The sequence below is a fragment of the Ambystoma mexicanum genome, chromosome 13 (genome assembly GCF_040938575.1).
Source record: "Ambystoma mexicanum isolate Mex_15411 chromosome 13, UKY_AmexF1_1, whole genome shotgun sequence".
Classification (NCBI taxonomy): domain Eukaryota; kingdom Metazoa; phylum Chordata; class Amphibia; order Caudata; family Ambystomatidae; genus Ambystoma; species Ambystoma mexicanum.
Genome location: NC_090938.1, coordinates 632,140,590 through 632,159,458, shown reverse-complemented (window position 1 = coordinate 632,159,458; position 18,869 = coordinate 632,140,590).

Genomic DNA, 18,869 nt, shown 5'->3' with positions numbered 1-18,869 from the left:
AACCATCCCTCTTTTCCCTGGAGGGATAGTAGTATCTCTGCTACTACAGATGTCAAAGCCTATGGATTCTTTTATGGCGGTAGAGAGTTCTGAGGTTCCGTGACAACGTTTCTGGAATTTGGGGGTCCCCCAATCTGTCTCATTTGAGTCACATCCCACTTCTGACACCACATGTAAGGAGGGCATGTTATGAAACAGTGAAGACAGACACAAGTAATCACAGTTCAAGGGTGTTTATTGAACTTTAAATGGGTTGGTTGAACACCTATCTAAATCTAAAGCTAAGGATGAGAGAAAGCTATGACCATCAAATAATAATAACTCAGTACCAGTGGAGTCTATCAAAATAAAAGGGCATATTGCCAATCCTTACATCTAAATACGTAGTAGTGTGGGATAAAAATGTATGCAAAAGAAAAGTGTTCAAGAAATTATGTGTCAGGATAGTTGAGCAGGTTGCTTCCCTTGCCCATGTTTTGCAGCACGGGTCATTCCAACCTTGGAGGACCCAGTAAGTCCCCATTGTGAGAACCATTCCCCATTCCCATTTGAGCCCCCATAGGGCTCAATGGGAATGGTGAAGTAGCTAATAACGGTACCGCAATTTGCGGTACCGTTATTAGCTCTGAAGTCCCTTAGCGGGTCCCGTCCTTAACACCTGGTCAGACCAGGGGTAAAAGGAAGGGACCCGCTAAGGGACCTCGGAATATGGAGGTAAGAGAATACCGGCACCGGCACCCTTACCGGTGCCGGTAATCCCTTACCTCCTACCGCGTAATGAGGCCCAATCTCTTATTGCAGAGGGCCTGATGTAGCAACAAAACACAAATGTTCCTTTCCTTTGTCGGGATATTCACATTCATAAGTTCACGATTGGGCTCCCTCCTTCGGGCCCGGACCATGGGTCACCCTCATCCGGGCTCAGACACCTTTTCTACAATGTTCACAATTCACAATTTGGTCGCCCTCATCCGGGCTCAGATCCCTTTTCTCACAATGTTCACAATTTGGTCTCCCTCATCTGGGCTCTCTCTCCCTTTCTTTTTACTTTCCACTTTCTTTCTTGCTTTCCGCTTCGTGCCACTTGCAAATTCTGCCTTTTCTCCCTCCCTGCTCAAGCTAGCCGCATGCTCCAGAGTTTCTCCCACTTTCCCCTTGAAACTCACTGGGTAGCGTTACACTGGTCAGCAGTCCTATCAGGGCATATGGGATAGAGGACAGGGTCTCACCACCTGCCCTTCCGACCCCGTTGGCACTGGCACACATCCCAAGGGAACGACCACTCTTCCACATGCCAACAGCAGGACACGGGTTGCCTCAATCTGGCTCCCTGGAGACACAGCTCACTAGCCACACTACAGCCCTTCACAGGCACAGGCCAGAGTCACGACACGACACTCTCCTCTGGATCCTCCAGGCTTCCCCCCTTCAGCTTCCTGCTCCTTGGCTTCTCGGATTCCTTCAGGATTCACAGTTTGCTGTCCTGATTGTGCAAAGCCACACCTTTTATACTTCAACTAAGAATCAAGTTGTCAGGAATCCGCAGTACCCTCCCTGGTCCCTGTGGTCTCGATGGGTGAGGCATCGCAATTGTTACTCATTATTCCTCCCAAGATGGCGGTGTGCTGCTCCTGGATCCTATACTGCTTCACACGTTCTAGTTACTTCTCAAGATGGTGGCCTGCCGGTACCGAAGATCGAAGTTGAAGACAGGTCCGGCTTATACGGGCCCTCACAACTGTAAGCAGATGCATTGCTTCTTTATTGTGGCACTAACGCTTGTCTATCCTGTGTCTTTCTATCTTTTTCTCAGTACACTAAGCCTGTGTTTCCCTTTGGTTCTCGGAGCCCATGCCACTCTGTGCGAATTCCCTTCCCTTCCTCCTCTCTTCTGGACTAACCCATTTTTTCCCTGCTGGCTTCTCTCTTTGTTTCTCTGTCGCTGCTGCTCTTACCTGGTGCCACTCTGCGGAAACTTCTCCTGTCCATTGAAGTTCACTGATTTCGGAAGTGCTTACAGGGTGCTGCACTGCTGAAGTCACGCCTGCTCTTTGAGCCAATCAACTCCAGATTGTCAGAACCATCTTGCGGTCCTCACTACAACATCCCGCTCTGCTTCATCAAGGGTTTTTCTGCCCCATGAGGGTTTTTTAACCAGCGGATTTCCCGGTGGGTCCTCCTGACTCCTGTTTTTCCCAAAAGGAGTCACGAGAGTTTTCTGGGAGGTTTGTCTATTCATCTGCATCCTTCCTGAACAGCCAAACAGGTTAGTGCTTACGTTGTTCTCACAGTAAGCAGTGCCCAAACAAAAAAAATATATATACATTTTTTCGATATGGAACAAGTACAACAGCTGACAACTGCTGTACAAGCCCTAATTTTGGAAGATCAGCCCTTAAAGACCGAAAATGCAAAACTTGCGCCGGTTGGTGCTGCAAAATCCAGTAAATCACGAGGTTCCTCCTGGACCACTCGTGGACGGTAAATTCGACGGAAATCCAAGGAAATTAAAGGAGTTCATCGATGCCTGTCTTGTGCAGTTTACTCTCAAACCACCTTTTTTCCAACGGATCGGTCTAAGGTCAGTTATATGGTTTCTAATATGGCAGGGAGCACCCTGGCTTGGGCCATACCTTTAGTAACTACCAACAATCAAATCCTTGGTTCCTTCCCTGGCTTTATATAAGGCTTAAGGGCTATGTTTACTTGAACTGAAACCATAGTCTCGGCACAAGAAAACCTCCTTGACTTCACGCAAGGAACTTTAGACACTTTGACTTATATCACGCATTTAAAACAGATGACCAATGAGACTGCCTGGCCAGCCGACACACTGGTAACTCTAATGAGAAGAGGCCTATCAGAAGAACTAAAAGATGAACTTGCCAGGGATCCGCATCCCCCTAATTTGGCAGAGCTCATTTCTTTAGTGATGCAACTCGAATATCGGATCCAAGAGAGAAGAGCCGAGAAAAGAAGAAACCGAGTTGCGAGGCCATTGATGGACTATGCCAGACTTCCAGTAAGGTTGGATCAGCGTGATGCCCATTATCTGCAGAAGAAAGAAGTCGTAGAAAAGAGAATGGCTTGTGTATGTACTGTGGCTCTAAGGGACATCTTCTGAGGGATTATCCGGTTGTTCCCCTGCGTCGTTCGGGAAACGACAGATCCCGAACCTAAAGGGAACAGAGAATCGGGAAAAACTCACAAGTTCCCAAATTAATTCTGTTAAAATTCAAACCACCCTTATGGTGGTGGTTAAGGTATCTCTGCAGAATTCGGAAGTTTCAGTCCCCAATATGACCACCCTCATTGATTGTGGAGCAGCCAGAACTTCCAGGATGATGATTGGGCACCCTCTCATGGATTAGCTCCACAAGTGAAGAAACTACAAATACCAGTAGAAGGCGTAGATGGGGAAACCCTTATCATCCGGAGTCATCAAGGAAAGCACTGGCATATTGTCCATCTCTTTTGCCACCCATACTGAGAACATCCAATTTAATCTCATTAAGACCACTCACTACCCTGTGATCCTAGGTCTGCTGTGGCTCAGGATTCATAATCCTTATATAAACTGGACAGCAGGCGCCATATTTTTGATGTCTGAACATTGTGTGGACTACTGTTTGCGGCACGGTGCGGTAGGTATGCATTCCATATTAGAAACCATTCAGGATGCCTGTACAACTTCCAGGGTAAATATGATTCATGCCCTTCCTCCCTGTTATCAAGAATTCCAGATGGTGTTCTCCAATGACGAATACAAAGAGCTCCCTCCACATAGGACTGAGGATTGCTGTATAGAATGAATCCCTGATCATGAGGTTCCATTCAGAAGAATGTATACTTTATCGGCAACTAAGAAGGAAGTATTACAGGAGTACTTGTCAACCAATCTATGCCATGGACTCATCCCTGAATCCAAGTTCCCGACAGGAGCATTTTTGTTCTTCATTCCAAAGAAAGATACAAAATAACTCAGACCTTGTACCGATTTCCGTGTACTAAACAAAATCACATACAATACAAGCATCCCCTGCCCTTGATCTCCGATATTCTTGAAGCCATTTGCGGGGAAAAACTCTTCACTAAGTTAGATTTACACAGGGCTTATCACCTCATCCGAATTTGCGAAGGTGACGAGTGGAAGACCGCCTTTCGGATGCTGTTTGGCCATTAGGAATACAGGGTCATGCCCTTTCGTTTGTCAAATGCACCAGCTGTATTTCAGCGATTTATTGACCACATTCTTTCTGATGTACTATTGCATTACATAGTTGTTTACTTGGATGACATCCTTGTTTTTTCCAAATCCCTTAAGGAACATATTATCCATGTGAAGGCAGTCCTTCGAAGGCTCTGTGAAAATCCCCTATTTGCGAAACTAGAGAAATGTGCCTTTCGCCAAGAGAAGGTGTCCTACTTGGGTTTCATTTTGTCCAATTAAGGTACATCGATGGATCCCTCTAAAGTCACGGCCATCCTGCAGTGAAAAGAACCCTCCACCATTAAAGAAGTACAAAGTTGTTTAGGTTTTTCCAATTTTTATCAGAAATTCATATCAAATTTTTCTTCTCGGATCAAACCTATTAACAAGCTCCTGCAAAAGGGAAAGAAATTCGACTGGGGAACATCAGCCCAATCAGCCTTTTTTGGGTTGAAAGAAGCTTTCACTTTGGCTTCCATTCTTAAAACCCCTGATCAACAATGGCAATTCATTTTAGAAACGGATGCTTCCTATTCCGCTATAGGGGCAGTGTTAAAGCAGAAACATTCAGGTGGATTTGAACACCTAGTGGTACTTGTCCAAAACTATAACCAAACCTGAGATCAATTACATCGTACTGGAAAAAGAACCATTGGCGATCAAAAGAGCTTGCCAAGAATGGCGCCACTTATTGTTGGGCTCCCTCTATCCCTTCGTCGTTAGGATAAACCACAGGAATCTAAAAGTTCTCCAACAAATGCAATGTCAAAACAACAGATATGCCCGCTGGGCATATTTCTTTTCTCAATTTGAGTTCTCCCTGATATTCATCCCTGGAGTACAAAACGTCCAAGCAGATGCTTTATCTAGATCTGCGGAAAATGCAACCACCGGTGCCTCAAGGCAAAAGATTGTTTCCACAGACTACCTTTGTTTTTTCCATTGGGGATTTCATTACAGACATTAAGAAGGAGACAAGCAGTCAGCTAACCAAGTTACAATCCGTCATCCATCGATACCGATTGAGAGATTCTCAAGAATTGTTATTTTACAAGCACCAACTCTTCATACCTTCCAAAACATTGCAAAGGGACGTTTTATCCATGTGTCATGATGCAAAAGGTGCAGGTTACCGCGGGATTCGTTATACGTATGATCTTATAAATCGGCACTTTTGATGGCCTACTCTACATAAGGATGTTAAGGATTATGTGTCTGCATGTGCAGTTTGTTCACAAGCCAAGGTGCCTCGTCGGAAACCATTTGGCTTACTGGTTGAAGCTGAACTACCAAAACAACCATGGCAACACATCTCTACAGATTCTATTGTAGAGCTTCCCTCATTCTCTGGTTTCACTACCATTATGGTAACAGTGGACACACTCACAAAGATGGCTCATTTTCTTCCCTTAAAACAGATTCCCACTGCATCTCAAATGGCTAGATGTTTTCTACAAATAATATTTCGCCTGCATGGACTCCCTAACAAGATTACATCCGATAGAGGAACGCAGTACACTTCAGCCTTCTGGGCTTCTTTATGCAATCTTCTTGGAATCCAGAGAGCTCTCTCTTCTGGATATCATGCTCAGATAAACGGGCAGACCAAGAGGGTAAATCAGTCTCTCGAACAGCACCTTTTTTGTTTTTGTCCCCAATGGGAATCAGTCCCTTTTATTGCTCATATGCCTTTCATCATCTTGCTGTTCCTGCTGCCCATATTTCAACGCAGAAGTTGTCTACCATCGACACTCATCAGTGACATCAAGAAATTTCAAGCTACTGCCTTGGAAGCTTTGGAAAACACCATAACTACCATCAAGAAATATGCAGATCATAAAAGGAGCCCATCTCCTACTTACTCTTTGGGTGAGAAAGTCTGTTTTTCTTCCAAGTTTTTCCCCAAACGTCTTAAGCCTACAAAGCTAGCTCCTAAATACTTTGGTCCCTTTGAAATTACGGGTCTCGAGTGATCAGTGGCCTATTGTCTCAAATTGCCTCCTACCTGGAACCCTATGCATCAATTTTTTCATGTATCTCAACTTAAATCACACATTGCAGATCGTTTTTTAAGGGCAAACCTTAGTCCCCCTCCTGTGGATACTGCACAAGGTCCTGAATATGAGATCACTGCTATATGTGATTCTTGTTACTTCCGTGGCAGACTCCAGTACCTTATAGACTGGAAAGGGTACGGACCAGCAGAACAGTCATGGCAAGCCGCATCTGATGTGAATACAACACGTTTATTTGCAAGATTTCACAGGACACATCCCTGTAACGTTGCGGAGGGGGCATCCTATCAGGAATCAGCAAGCACCCTCGCTGCTCCCTGTGGTCTAGATGGGTGAGATAACACAATTGTTATTCATTATTCCTCCCAAGATGGCGGCTCACTGCTCCTGCATCTTATACCGCTTCACGCATTCTAGTTACTTCTCAAGATGGCGGCCTGCCGGTACTGAAGATCGAAGTTAAAGACAGCTCTGGCTTATAAGGGCTTAAACAACGGTAAGCAGATGCGTTGCTTTTTTCTTGTGGCATTAACACTCTTCTATCCTGTGTCTTTCTATCTTTTTCTCGGTACACTAGCCTGTGCTGCTTCGTGAATTCTTCCGCTCCTTTGTTTCCCTTTGGTCCTCGGAGACTGTGGCACTCTGTGCAAATTCCCTTCCCTTCCTCCCCTCTTCTGGACTCTCCCATTTTTCCATGCTGGCTTCTCTCTTAGCTTTTCTGTTGCTGCTGCTCTTACCTGGTGCCACTATGCAGAAACTTCTCCTTTCCACTGAAGTTCACTGACTTCGGACGTGCTTACCGGGTGCCGCGCTGCTGAACTGCCGCCTGCTCTTTGAAGTCCATCAACGCTGGATTGTCAGAACCATCTTGCAGTCCTCGCTACAGCATCCCGCCTCCGCTTCATCAAGGGTTTTTATGCCCCAATAGGGTTTTTCCCTAGCAGATTTCCCCGAAAGTTCTCCTGACTCCCGTTTTTCCCAAAAGGAGTCACAAGGGTTTTCCGGGTGGGGTGCCTGTTCATCTGCATCCTTCCTGAACAGCCAAACAGGTTAGTGCTTACGTTGTTCGCACACAAGTGGAGTCAGGTGTGAGTAGTCAGAGTGAAATGCCTGAGCCTGCCTGCCCCTATTAATGGGACAACCTGTTGGTAGTAGGTGGCAGTCTTCATTTTGTTTCCCAAGGTATTTCATGCAGGTAATCCTCACTACTCTCGGTTGCATCTTCTTCTTCCCATTATTGGCCAAAAACGGGGAGGGGGAAATGGAATGGCATTGAAAATCTCTCGTGAAAGCTGAGGAGGGGGTTTCAGATGGGAAATGGGGACAGGAGGAATTGAATTGAGATTGACGTTACTTCTATTTACCAGAATAATGTTAGCATATTGACAGCAGGGATAGGAACATTCTCTAGCCTAGGCGTACTTAACTCTTTTCCTCCTCTTTCTTGGGCCATGAAAAGGGGCTTTGAATTTGGAGTAATAAGACCTAGATCAGGGCTAAGAGAGTCAGAATACCCATGAAGCTTCTGGGACTTCTTCTTCCTCTCTTATTGTTCTGTGGGTCTACTGTATCTCGCCTGGGGCCCCCCCCCATGAATATAACCCTGGACTCTCCTGGTCACCTGAATAGAGGGTTCTCAGGGTTTACATGGAAGAATACCCCTAGGTTTCTCACACCCTGTTAAGATGGTCACCGCCTTCTGCTGCTTTCAGGGTTTACCTGTTAATTCCTGGTTCAGCGGTTCTTACTCTTGCATCAACCTGTGTTTCCATGTTGATCCAGGATGCCTCGGCTACATACTCCCTGGCTGCGGGACCCGTAGCACGTCTCAACGCTAAGGTATTCCTTGCTGTTTCCTTAGCTCAGCGCTTCCTTGGTTTCCTTGTTATTTGTGCTTTCTAGTGTACCTCTGTTTCCCTCCTAGCTTCCTTGCTCTCTATCCTTACTCTATCCCTTTCTCACAGACCCTTCTTGTTCCCCTCCTGTCTGTCGCTTCCTTCTCTGCTTAATTCCCGCTCCAGGATCGCACGTTGCTGTGCTTACCTACCGGACCTTTCATTTCGCTGCCTGCTCTACTTACACTCTTGTTTATGGACCCTGGAAATCCCACTTTTGTATGCTTTTTTACCTGGGGTTATCTTTGGATATATTCTTCCTTGCTGCCACTACGCAGTGAATCACATCTATCTGAGCTTTTAGCTGATTCTGGACATTTTCTCTGTATCATTAGCTGGAGTTGAAGACAGACACAGAATCATCACTTCTGTTTTGCCTTACAATTGGAAGCTTAACCACTGCATGCTACTGTGTTTTTCTTTCCCTAAAAGGGATTTTTCTCCCACTTCTGCACAGAGCCGTCCTCCAGATGTCATACAACCCAGCTTCTACTATACAGGGCAGTGTGGCATCAGGAGAGAGGTGTCCATTTTTTCAGGACTGTAAATTCCATCAAAAACACTGTCAGAAGCACATTTCTTCCTCCCCTTCTCCCGCCTTGACTCAGGTGAGCAAAAAACCTTACATTATGGGGCGAGGGATGACATTTTAGGGAGAACACAGTATGTATCTATCTCTTCACAACCGCCTTCACCCTCTTACCCTATAACAGGGTTCCCTACACTTCCATGTACCTGTGTAAGGTAGACACTTCCATCTCCTTAACAAGTCCTGGGACGAGGAAGAGTAGGAACTATCCATGTGAATCATGTACGAAAATTGAGACGAGGACAAAGATCAGGAACCCAATGAATAAGCACTATGTTGGGACCGAGTCGAAGAAGAGGAATGGAGTGCCAAGAGCAGTCTAGTCAATCTGGGCAATTGATTACAATATGTGCTTTAAAAGGAGAGGACCAACTAGTCTTTTCAACAAGTCCTCCCTGGAGGAACTGCGAAGTTCAAGGAAGCTCGAGAAGGAGAATGGACCGAGATGTCACGAGAAGGGAACGTGAGTCCAGAGTTGTGTGAGAAACCTGAAGGTGTCTCCCAATCTAGTCCCTGGAGATCTGTCATCGAGGTGGCCAGGACACGGCCATTGCTATTGGATCCAGTTCCTGGGGATGGACTAGTGCGGGAGGATCACCTGGATGGGGGGGTCCTCGGGCAGTGGAACGGGAACACTGACGGGTGAGACGCGGTATTTCCCTTCTGTCAAACTTTCTTCCCTATCCCACTATACAGGACATTCAATCTCTCTACCCAACCCCCCTTTCTCACACAAACACTTTTGCATAGCACGAAAGACAACGGACTAACACCAGAGCCGTTTACCTGACATGTCCCAATACAAGGGTCAGGCAAAGTCAGGCAATTGACCATAATCGCACACACCTGACGGCTCTTGCCCTTCTCCACAGGGATAAAAGATGGAGCCCGACAGCACAGTACGAGCATGGCAGACCGCACGACGTGAGAGCTAACTCCGCCTGGCAGTTCAAGAAGAGGTGAAAGACGGCGAGAGTCAAGAGGAGACCAAGGGGAGAAGTGACCTTGCCCTTATCGACAGAGATCCATGAAGCCTCAAGAGAAGGAAACGTAAGGCCAGGAACAATAGTCTGCGTGTGTAGCAAAAGATGTCCACGGTACATCCGACAGCCAAGCTGGGGAGAGATGCATGGCCCAATGGAACAGGCCTTGACTCTACAGATAAGAAAGCAAAGCTGTACATCACAATCAGTGAGTCGAGGGGAGAGCCGATAAAGAAACAGAACTGTGTTGAACGAAAGTAGCAAGTGGCTAATTGAACTTTGAAAACAAAGAACTGTTACAGAACAGGGGAAAACCAGCAGAGCAGAGTCAGGCACCACGTGGGTGCGCGCTCATGGAGATTACCCCATTATTGAACTACAGTAACCAAAAGGCCTTAGGAAAAGGTAAAAGGGTGTCAAAGTGGTCATACGGGGGTCTTGTCAAATCCTCTGTACCATTGCAAGTCTTTGACCGGCAGATGATTATGAGGCTAGGGGAAGTGAAGCCTGCATCATAGAAGTTTGAACAGAGAAAAGATTGCAACTGAGAAGATTGGCAAGAGTGAACCCGAACGAGGGAGCCAAAGAAGAAGGGGTGGAGTCTGAAGCCAAGAAATAACAGTGTGTTGACAAGAGTGAACCCGGCAGAGGGATGTCTAAAAGTGAACTGTGTTATAAAAAACATTAACATTTGGGGAATGGCACAGATATGATTGTGTTGAGATTCATGAACTAAAGAAAAGTCATTGTGAACCCGAACAAGGGAGGCTGACAAAGGTTGGCAGGAGTGAACCTGGCGGAGGGATGCTAACGAGAAAGGGAGAGGCCTGAAGTCCCTGTAAACGGTGTGCTGACAGGAGTGAACCTACCGAGGAACACCTAGAGTGAACTGTTGTGCAGAAGGTGGCCACAGTAAACCCAGATGAGGGAGGCGGACCAGCAGGGGTGAACCCTGAAGAGTTACTCAAAAGGACATTAAGATTCATGAGAATGAGAAGGATTGCAAGACAATGAGATGTGAACTGTTCTCCTTGTAAATTGGGGTCCGAGCTCGGCCGAGTTCATTGAGAAAAAACTGTAAAGTTGGTTTATTGAGAATATCTTATGAGGGGTTGGCGCCCAGAAGAGGGGGATCCTTGGGTGAAGCCATCACCCAAAGCATTCGTAGAAGGGAACTGTGTGTTTGTTTGTTGAAACTATCAGGCCCTAGAGGGCAAGAGAGTTTTTTATTGCAATGAGACTTTAAGCCATCACAGAACCTGATAGCTGGATCGGAACTGCCGGCTCGTGCTGGGAAAGTTTGAGTGTGTGCTGTGCTCATGAGACCCACCTTGTCCTGTGCTGAAAATGTGGGGAAGGGAGACCCCTGGCAATCACATCCTGACTTATTCTTTTGAGAACACTTCTTTCTTTATTGAAACACTTCTTTTGTATTTAGCGTAAGGATTGGTAATAGTTTTTATTTCTTAGTATAGGACCTTTTATTTTGACACAACACCACTAGGACTGCCTTATTTTCATTTGATGGTCGATGCTTGCTCCCAACTTAGATTTAGGTTTAGTTCAGGCATTATTCCACCCTGCATTTACAGTTTAATAAACACTCTTGAACTGTGATCACTTGTGTCTGTCTTTACTGTTGCCACCATGAGGTCCTTACAGGTGGCCCGTTGTTGAACGGACACAAAGCCAAGAGCAAAGCAGAAACTCCTGGCGAACCGGGATGCCTAGGAGCAGGGGAAGTAGAAGTTCAGCCGCCAGGAGAGACGCTATCTCTGCGCAGCTGCCACAGACAAAAGGCAATTGAGCAGCGGCAGGGAAACGACATGGCTGACAGCTGGTGTCCGAAGAGCCCCGACGCTGCCGCAGACCAGAGAAAAAGGTACATGTGCAGCAGGGGAGGCGCAGAGGGCCAGTGGGACAAAAGTTGGCAGACAAAGAAAAGCTCCACATATAGGGTCTGGGACCCAGCGCATGAACTATATCAGACTGCAGGGGAATCAGGAGTGCTCATCATAGTCATAGTACCTGGCAGGAGAGTTCACCAGGTAGACTACACAAAGCATCAGAACATGCAAGTCTGGGACCCGCACCCATAAAACAATACCAAGGCATCAAGAGTGCTCATCATAGTTACAGTACCGGGCAGAAGATTATACTAGGTGGAGCAAGCAGAGAAATAGTTGTTCATCATTGCAATACCTGGTAGTGAACCCACCCAGGCAGTCAATCGCCAGAATGAGCAAAGAAGCAAGAGAAGCCCAAATACCTCTTCTTCGGCGCAGTTCCTGAATAGAAGAATAAAACAGGTGGAGGGTGTCATCCCCTCTGATATTTGTGTACAGAAGGAAGAAGAAAAAACCAGTGGGAGGGAGTCATCCCCTCTGGTAGTTGCGACCACTGATATCTAATGACAATGGATTAGACCCCCTTTTACCTTTTCCTGAGGCCTTCTGGTTACGGCAACGAATATCTAATGACTTTAAGCATAGCCCTAATTACAACACAATTCAAACAAACATTCTATCACACTTACACTCGCACAATATATCCATGCTACCATGCTACCAGACACATACACTTCAATTATATAATTCCACCATATTATAATATACTCCCACTATAGTACCTCTAATTACAAAACAAAGGAATCACCCACGACAATCACTCTGACTCTCTGTATCTCTGCCATCTTCATTGTACATAGCAATGGAAAAAAGTATTACCGCCCCTTCCTGTTAAGCACACCCTCAACAGCTGATTTGATAATCCCCACAGTCCCATACCAGGCATGCTGAGAAGGGCAGGATGTGGCATGTGCAATCCCCCAACTGCCGCAGTGTTCGCGGACCCCATAAAGCAGGGGCAATCCTTCTTCCCTTTCCACTACTCTCTTTGCATCACTCCCTCACTGGGTAGTGTTAAGCAGTCACACACACATCCTACAATCACATCCAAGACCTCTGCATCTAACTCTATCATCTCTCTATCATCTCTGTTCAACACTCCATATTTACCGTTAAACACTCAGAGTACAAGCCTCCTGTGATTCAAAAGCACCTCTAGTAAAAAGTACTGTAAAACTATCCAAGATTTCTGCATCCAGATTCATTCACACCGTCATCCATCAACACAAACTATAGGTATCAATATTTTTTATACAGTACATTTGCAACTCTGTTATAAGTGCCTCTCAACAGGGTACCTGCCACTTAACTTTCATAACGTACGCAAAAAGCAAACTGTAATTTCTCCCATCACCTATGATCAAATGCCACGTACAATGCTATGTGCTTTGAAAGTTTTCATTTACCCATATCACCCATTGTAATGTTCAATCTGTTACTCTCTTCTTTCCCTCTGTCATTTTTACGACCTTTTCCCCCGCTAACACACCTCCTATGAAATTCGTAATATGCTCACAGAAAAGGATCACTGAATGTATCCTGCCAAAGTAAACCAAGTACATGCATTGCATGCATAGCAACAGGGTGCCTGCCACTTACCTTGCACACTGCACAGAATGCACCATTACTTAAAAAACTAAAATAATGTATGTGTTCATTGAGAACAGTACCATTTATAAATGTGGATAAATAAATCAAACAACTGAAATGATTGCTCCACTCATGTGGCAAGCATATATCTGCAGAAAAGGTTATGCGTTGCACACACAAAAACATTCTCCTTTACAATCTGTACATCTTTCCGAACCTTTTTCTCATCCTTCTACCATAGGACTAATCCATTTACAAACTAAATAGTCCTACACCAATACACACACTTGCCAAAGTGCATGTCATATGGTGCACTTACAAATAAGTAATTCATTAAATTTTTAATATTCAAAACTATTAGTAAAAGCTAGTCTATACAGACAGCAGCTTTAATCTATGCAAATTTAACTAGCAGGTCCAAGTAGACACATAGAAGTATTTACTGTGGACCTAGAGGACTAAACCTGCATACAACAGGAATCCCTCTGACTCAGAATCACTCGCCCCCAACGTGACTAGGTAATTACTCTACTTAGCCCGTTTAGATAAATCGATTTTATCATAAAAGAATCATTAGCAATACAAGCTTATATCTTTTTATTCTGTCTTGTAATCAACAGCTACAGCAAGAACACTCAAGTTCAATATTAAACACTGGCAACTGAATTCCATCACCTAAGAGAAGCGCAATTATAGCATGCTCTTAGTTTGTTGTCTGAATTGTTGTTTTCTAGAATATGACACTACTCCTGAAGAAAGTTCTATAAATTGTTACAAGAACTGAAACATGTCGAGTTTGAGTTTAACCATCTAGAATTTACATGAGTATGATGATTAAACAACCTGAACCGAGGTCCCGTGAACAGTCTGAGACAGCAACTGCCCCCCAGACTGATCACTGAACCAAAGACCTGCCACCGAGACGGAAGTTACCACTTCCCTATGGCCCAGTTTAAGTGTCAAAACAAAAACTGTTTGTAATTTTAAACAACATACTATTGTTTTATGTCAAGTGAATGGGATATACCCACCGCTTTTTAAAGCTATTATGTGTTTTTCTAATAGTTTTGAATATTAAAAATTGAATGAATTACTTGTTTTACAGCACCATTTAATGAAATATGTCTGTAATTTGTTGATTATTACTATCTACCTCTCACGTCTAACAAGATTGTATCCCCGATATAAGGTAGAGTAACTACTCTAGTAGTGAAAATTGGGATTCCCCCTCTATAGTATATTGGCACTTACAAATAAACTACTTATCTGCTTACCAAAAATGCTGATGCTCCCAAGTCCCCATTCATATACAAAGCCATCCAATTATACACACACACACTAACTCTTCCTGCCAAGACATACCCCTACACTTTTAAATAATGTATTCTGCAAATGCAATCACTATGCCATTAACAAAGATATTTTCTTCATTGACAGTGGCAGTAACAATCTCTGTCCCGAAAGCCAGTGGCGTGTCAACTTGACAATACAACTTAGAAGAAACCTACTCTCAACAGTCAACAAAATCAGTGCAATACTATTGTAGTGTTCTACCTCTTACTGAGACAGTGCAGTGTTCTTGTATTGTAAGATATACAATTCCATCAACCCAACGGTATTTGCTTCATTCTTACTCATTACACCTCAACAGTTGCTCACTTTATATTATCATCTCACCACCATTATAGTAACACCCAGATACCTATATAGCCTTTCCAACCTAAAGTAACAGACCATTACACAATCACACACCTCTATCTATATTCCTACCCTCATATTCAACCATTCATGCACAGTGGACACATATACATTACAAAATCTGCACACCACACTTTCCTTTTTTCTCCAACAGATACTACAGAATGCCTACCAAAAATCCACTCCGTAGAAAACAATACAGAAATAGAGCACATCAACCTAAAAGCATACAAAATAGACATCCACCTATTGCAGAATTTGTACAGAAAGTTCAAACACAGCAGCCAATAGAGTCACTAACGAAAACAAAAGCACCTACCAGTAAGCACATGTTAACTCCTCTTTCAAAATGTAGAAATAAAATTTTAAGAAATGTAGTAAAAAGAATGCAACTATCACTACTGCTAACAGAGCACGTACAAATGGTAACGTAGCCACAAGGAAGCATTCCAAAATCTTTTTTTTACTAAAAACTTTCCACCACAGAGTCCTTCAGAACCTTATAAAGATGGGAGAAATCACGCTCAAGCCTTAAAACTTACTACAGAAAGGTAATCCTGGAAGCACTTGTAGACAGTGCAATTCTCCTCAAAAGGAAATTCTTTATATAATAATTTTAAACAGAATGAAACCACTAACAAAATTAATTAGTAAACTACAACCAGAACTTCACAACAAATGCAACATCAGCACAGATACCTTTGGCAACATCTGTACAGGTGAGTGGAGTCACACCACCAGCACAGAGCCATACGTCAATGAAAAATCATACAAACAACAGCAAACAAACCAAATTGCCATACATAGCAGTGGCCGAGGGTTTGAAAAGGTAGGCAATACCATAATGGAAGAAGAAACACTGCTTTCACAAATATCCCATCCAAACTTAGATTCAACACTCCATTCCACCGAACCATTAAGCCCCATCTACAAATGGCCATGCACATCAATGTGTAATGTTCGCCAAAAGTCTATCAAATCTTTGCAGCAGTTTCTCAATCACTATGTGAAAGACAACAACAAAGGGAAAATGAAAATACTACAAACTATGGACTCCTGTCAGGTGCGCAAATAGACAGGACTACGAGGACATTCATTAGCCTTCATTTCAGGCCCTGCTTGCAAAATATCAAAATGTTAGCAACACACCATTCTACTGTACAAAATCTTGTTCTGTTCATAAAACTGTACTATGCAAAAAGTCCAGCTTTAGCACTGGAGCATTTAAATGAAATTCTTCGACACAGTACAGCCAAACAGCTCCTCGAACAATTAGACCACATCCAAAACAAATATTTTTGAACTGAAGAGCACTTACAACCTCCAGTACCTTCAGAAAACAGTAACGAAAACCTTGCAGTTGGTAACTTTTTATTTCACACATACAAAAAAGAAATATTTCACACATACAAAAAAGAAATTTGCAAGTTCAAAAGCACATCTGCTGAAATACCAAAGCAAGTATGTGTGTGTTATCACATAACTTTTTATACAAAGACCACAAAACGTATAGATATGATGTACAAAATAGAAAACAATGAGGAATCGCAATGGTTCCAATTAGCTCTCTACCTCATAGCAGAAAACAATTACAAAATTACTAACACCTCCATCCTGTGCACATACTGCACTCAAAACTTGACAATAACCAAATGCCTTCACGGGCTGTCAGTAATGATTTGGAAATACTCCCACTGCCAAACGCACTCCAACAGCTTAATTTGTATGACAGCATTATAATCCAAACAGTACACCCATTTCAAGCAATAATACGACTGCAACCAAAAACTGCAAAATTGCCTCCCACTGAATCTCTAAGAGGCATTTGTGGCAAAGTAGTTTATTTACCATTAGATCTCAAAGACAATGTAGACACTCTATGAGTGCAACGGCCAAAAGAATAATCTTTGATTATCCTGGTGAATGGTGTACCTACAAAAGACAAAAACATTTGGCAGCAACTAGTGGACTTAAACAAGGTTAACGGAAGCCTTGCAATATCTTAAAGGCAACAATGAATACTACAAATAAATAAATGTTGAAGAAAACCTGAGAGAAAGCACCAAAATAATTCAGGACTTCTCAACAACTGGCCAATTTGAACTTCTAGAACCTACTGCAGCCTCCAATATTTGAGATCACTATACATTTCAGCCTCTGCACTCCAAAGACACCATAGACGATGCACTAGAAACATACCAAATGCGGCAAGAAAAGGATCGCCAATCAGTATATGGGAAAAAAGTGTGGAAGCACGCACCTTTCCTCAACTCTTTCCGACTGGAAAAGGTGGAAGACACAATGAAAGATGCACACAAATAACAGCATCAGAATACTGATCTATACAAATGTGTTCTGAAGACCCTAGATTCAGACAAAACATGGAATACATATTCCCCCTCCTCTTTGAAAGTGTACTAGCAACTCTATGTTATGGAGTTGCACACACATTGAAAATAGGTTCCCATTTTCAAAACATGTCTGCTACACAGCTATTTCAAAAGGTGCAAGACAAAGATGAAGTTTTACAGTCTAGTATTACAAATCTCTTGGTAAACATGCGTGGTATGAAAGAATACTGGTTCCGACGGAACGCAGATGTACGGTGTATGCTACGCAACCTTGGCCCACCCACATGGTTTGTCACTTTAAGTTGTGCAGAGTATGCATGGGAAGACTTTCAGACTTTCCTATGCATAGCAAACAAAAACAAAACAGGTATAGACATGAAAACACCAGAAGTACTCTGTTCTCTTAATCCTGTAAATGTATCAAGGTACTTCCATCATCGCTTTATTGCCATGCTGCACTTCATTTGTAATAAAACACTTCCTCCCCTCAGAGAAGTTGAACACTTCTTTTGGAAAACAGAATATCAAGCCAGAGGAGCACCACACATCCACATACTTTGTGGATAAAAAATGCTTCTAAATTTGGTCAGGACATTGATGCAACCATTTTGCAGTTAATTCACAAATATGTCACTGGCAAAATCCCTTCAGAAAGTAAACATAGTGACCTACATGCACAAACTTTGCAATTTCAAAGACACAAGTGTGTCAAGTATTGTCAGCGCAAATATTAAAACAAAGGCAAATACTACACCAAATTCCGCTTTGGTTTCCCTAGACCAGTTTCAGCAACAGGGCAAGTAAACAGCTTCATGTCTTTGGTTAGACACAGTGTAAAAGGCACATCTCCTGAGAGCACATACTGAATAAAAAGAAACAAAGCATCAAAGTACATCAATGATTACAATACAATAATTGCCCTCCTATGGAATGCAAATGTAGATGTGCAGTACATTGCAGATACTTTCACTGCAGTTGCACGATATGTCACAGCCTACTCAACCAAAGCAGAGAAAACACAGCTCAAAGACTTCTGGGATGACATATCATCTGACAAAACACTGTCACAGACATTGTACAGCTTCGGCATAAAAATGCTCTCCCATAGAGAATGTGGCTACTACGAAGCCACAGACCGTTCAACCGGCACCGCTTTATATGGGATATCTGAAAACATAGTGTGGCTAAGCCTTGGTCCTGCTGCATCCAGAAAAAGAGTTCTGAAATCGTACACAGACATAGAAACAATAGCCAAAAACGATCCCAACAGCCAGGACATTTTGAAAAACAACTTATTGGACACATACTACCCAAACAGGAGTATTGCTTTAGAAACTATTGCCTATACCACATAGCCCACTACTTCTCATACAAAAATAACATTAAAACAGATGAGAAAAAAGGTAAATATAGAGTCAAAAGTTGTTAAAGGCAGCCTGATGAAACTTACCAAACACAGCCTGATTAATCATATGAAGCTGTCATTAAAAGCTCCTCAACACAAAGAACTGTACTACATGGCTTTACTGCAACTTTTTAAACCATGGAGAAAAGAAGATGATGTATTAGACACCCATGCCTCCTATGAAGATGCTTTCAATGCCTCCTATGAAGATGCTTTCAATGCATGT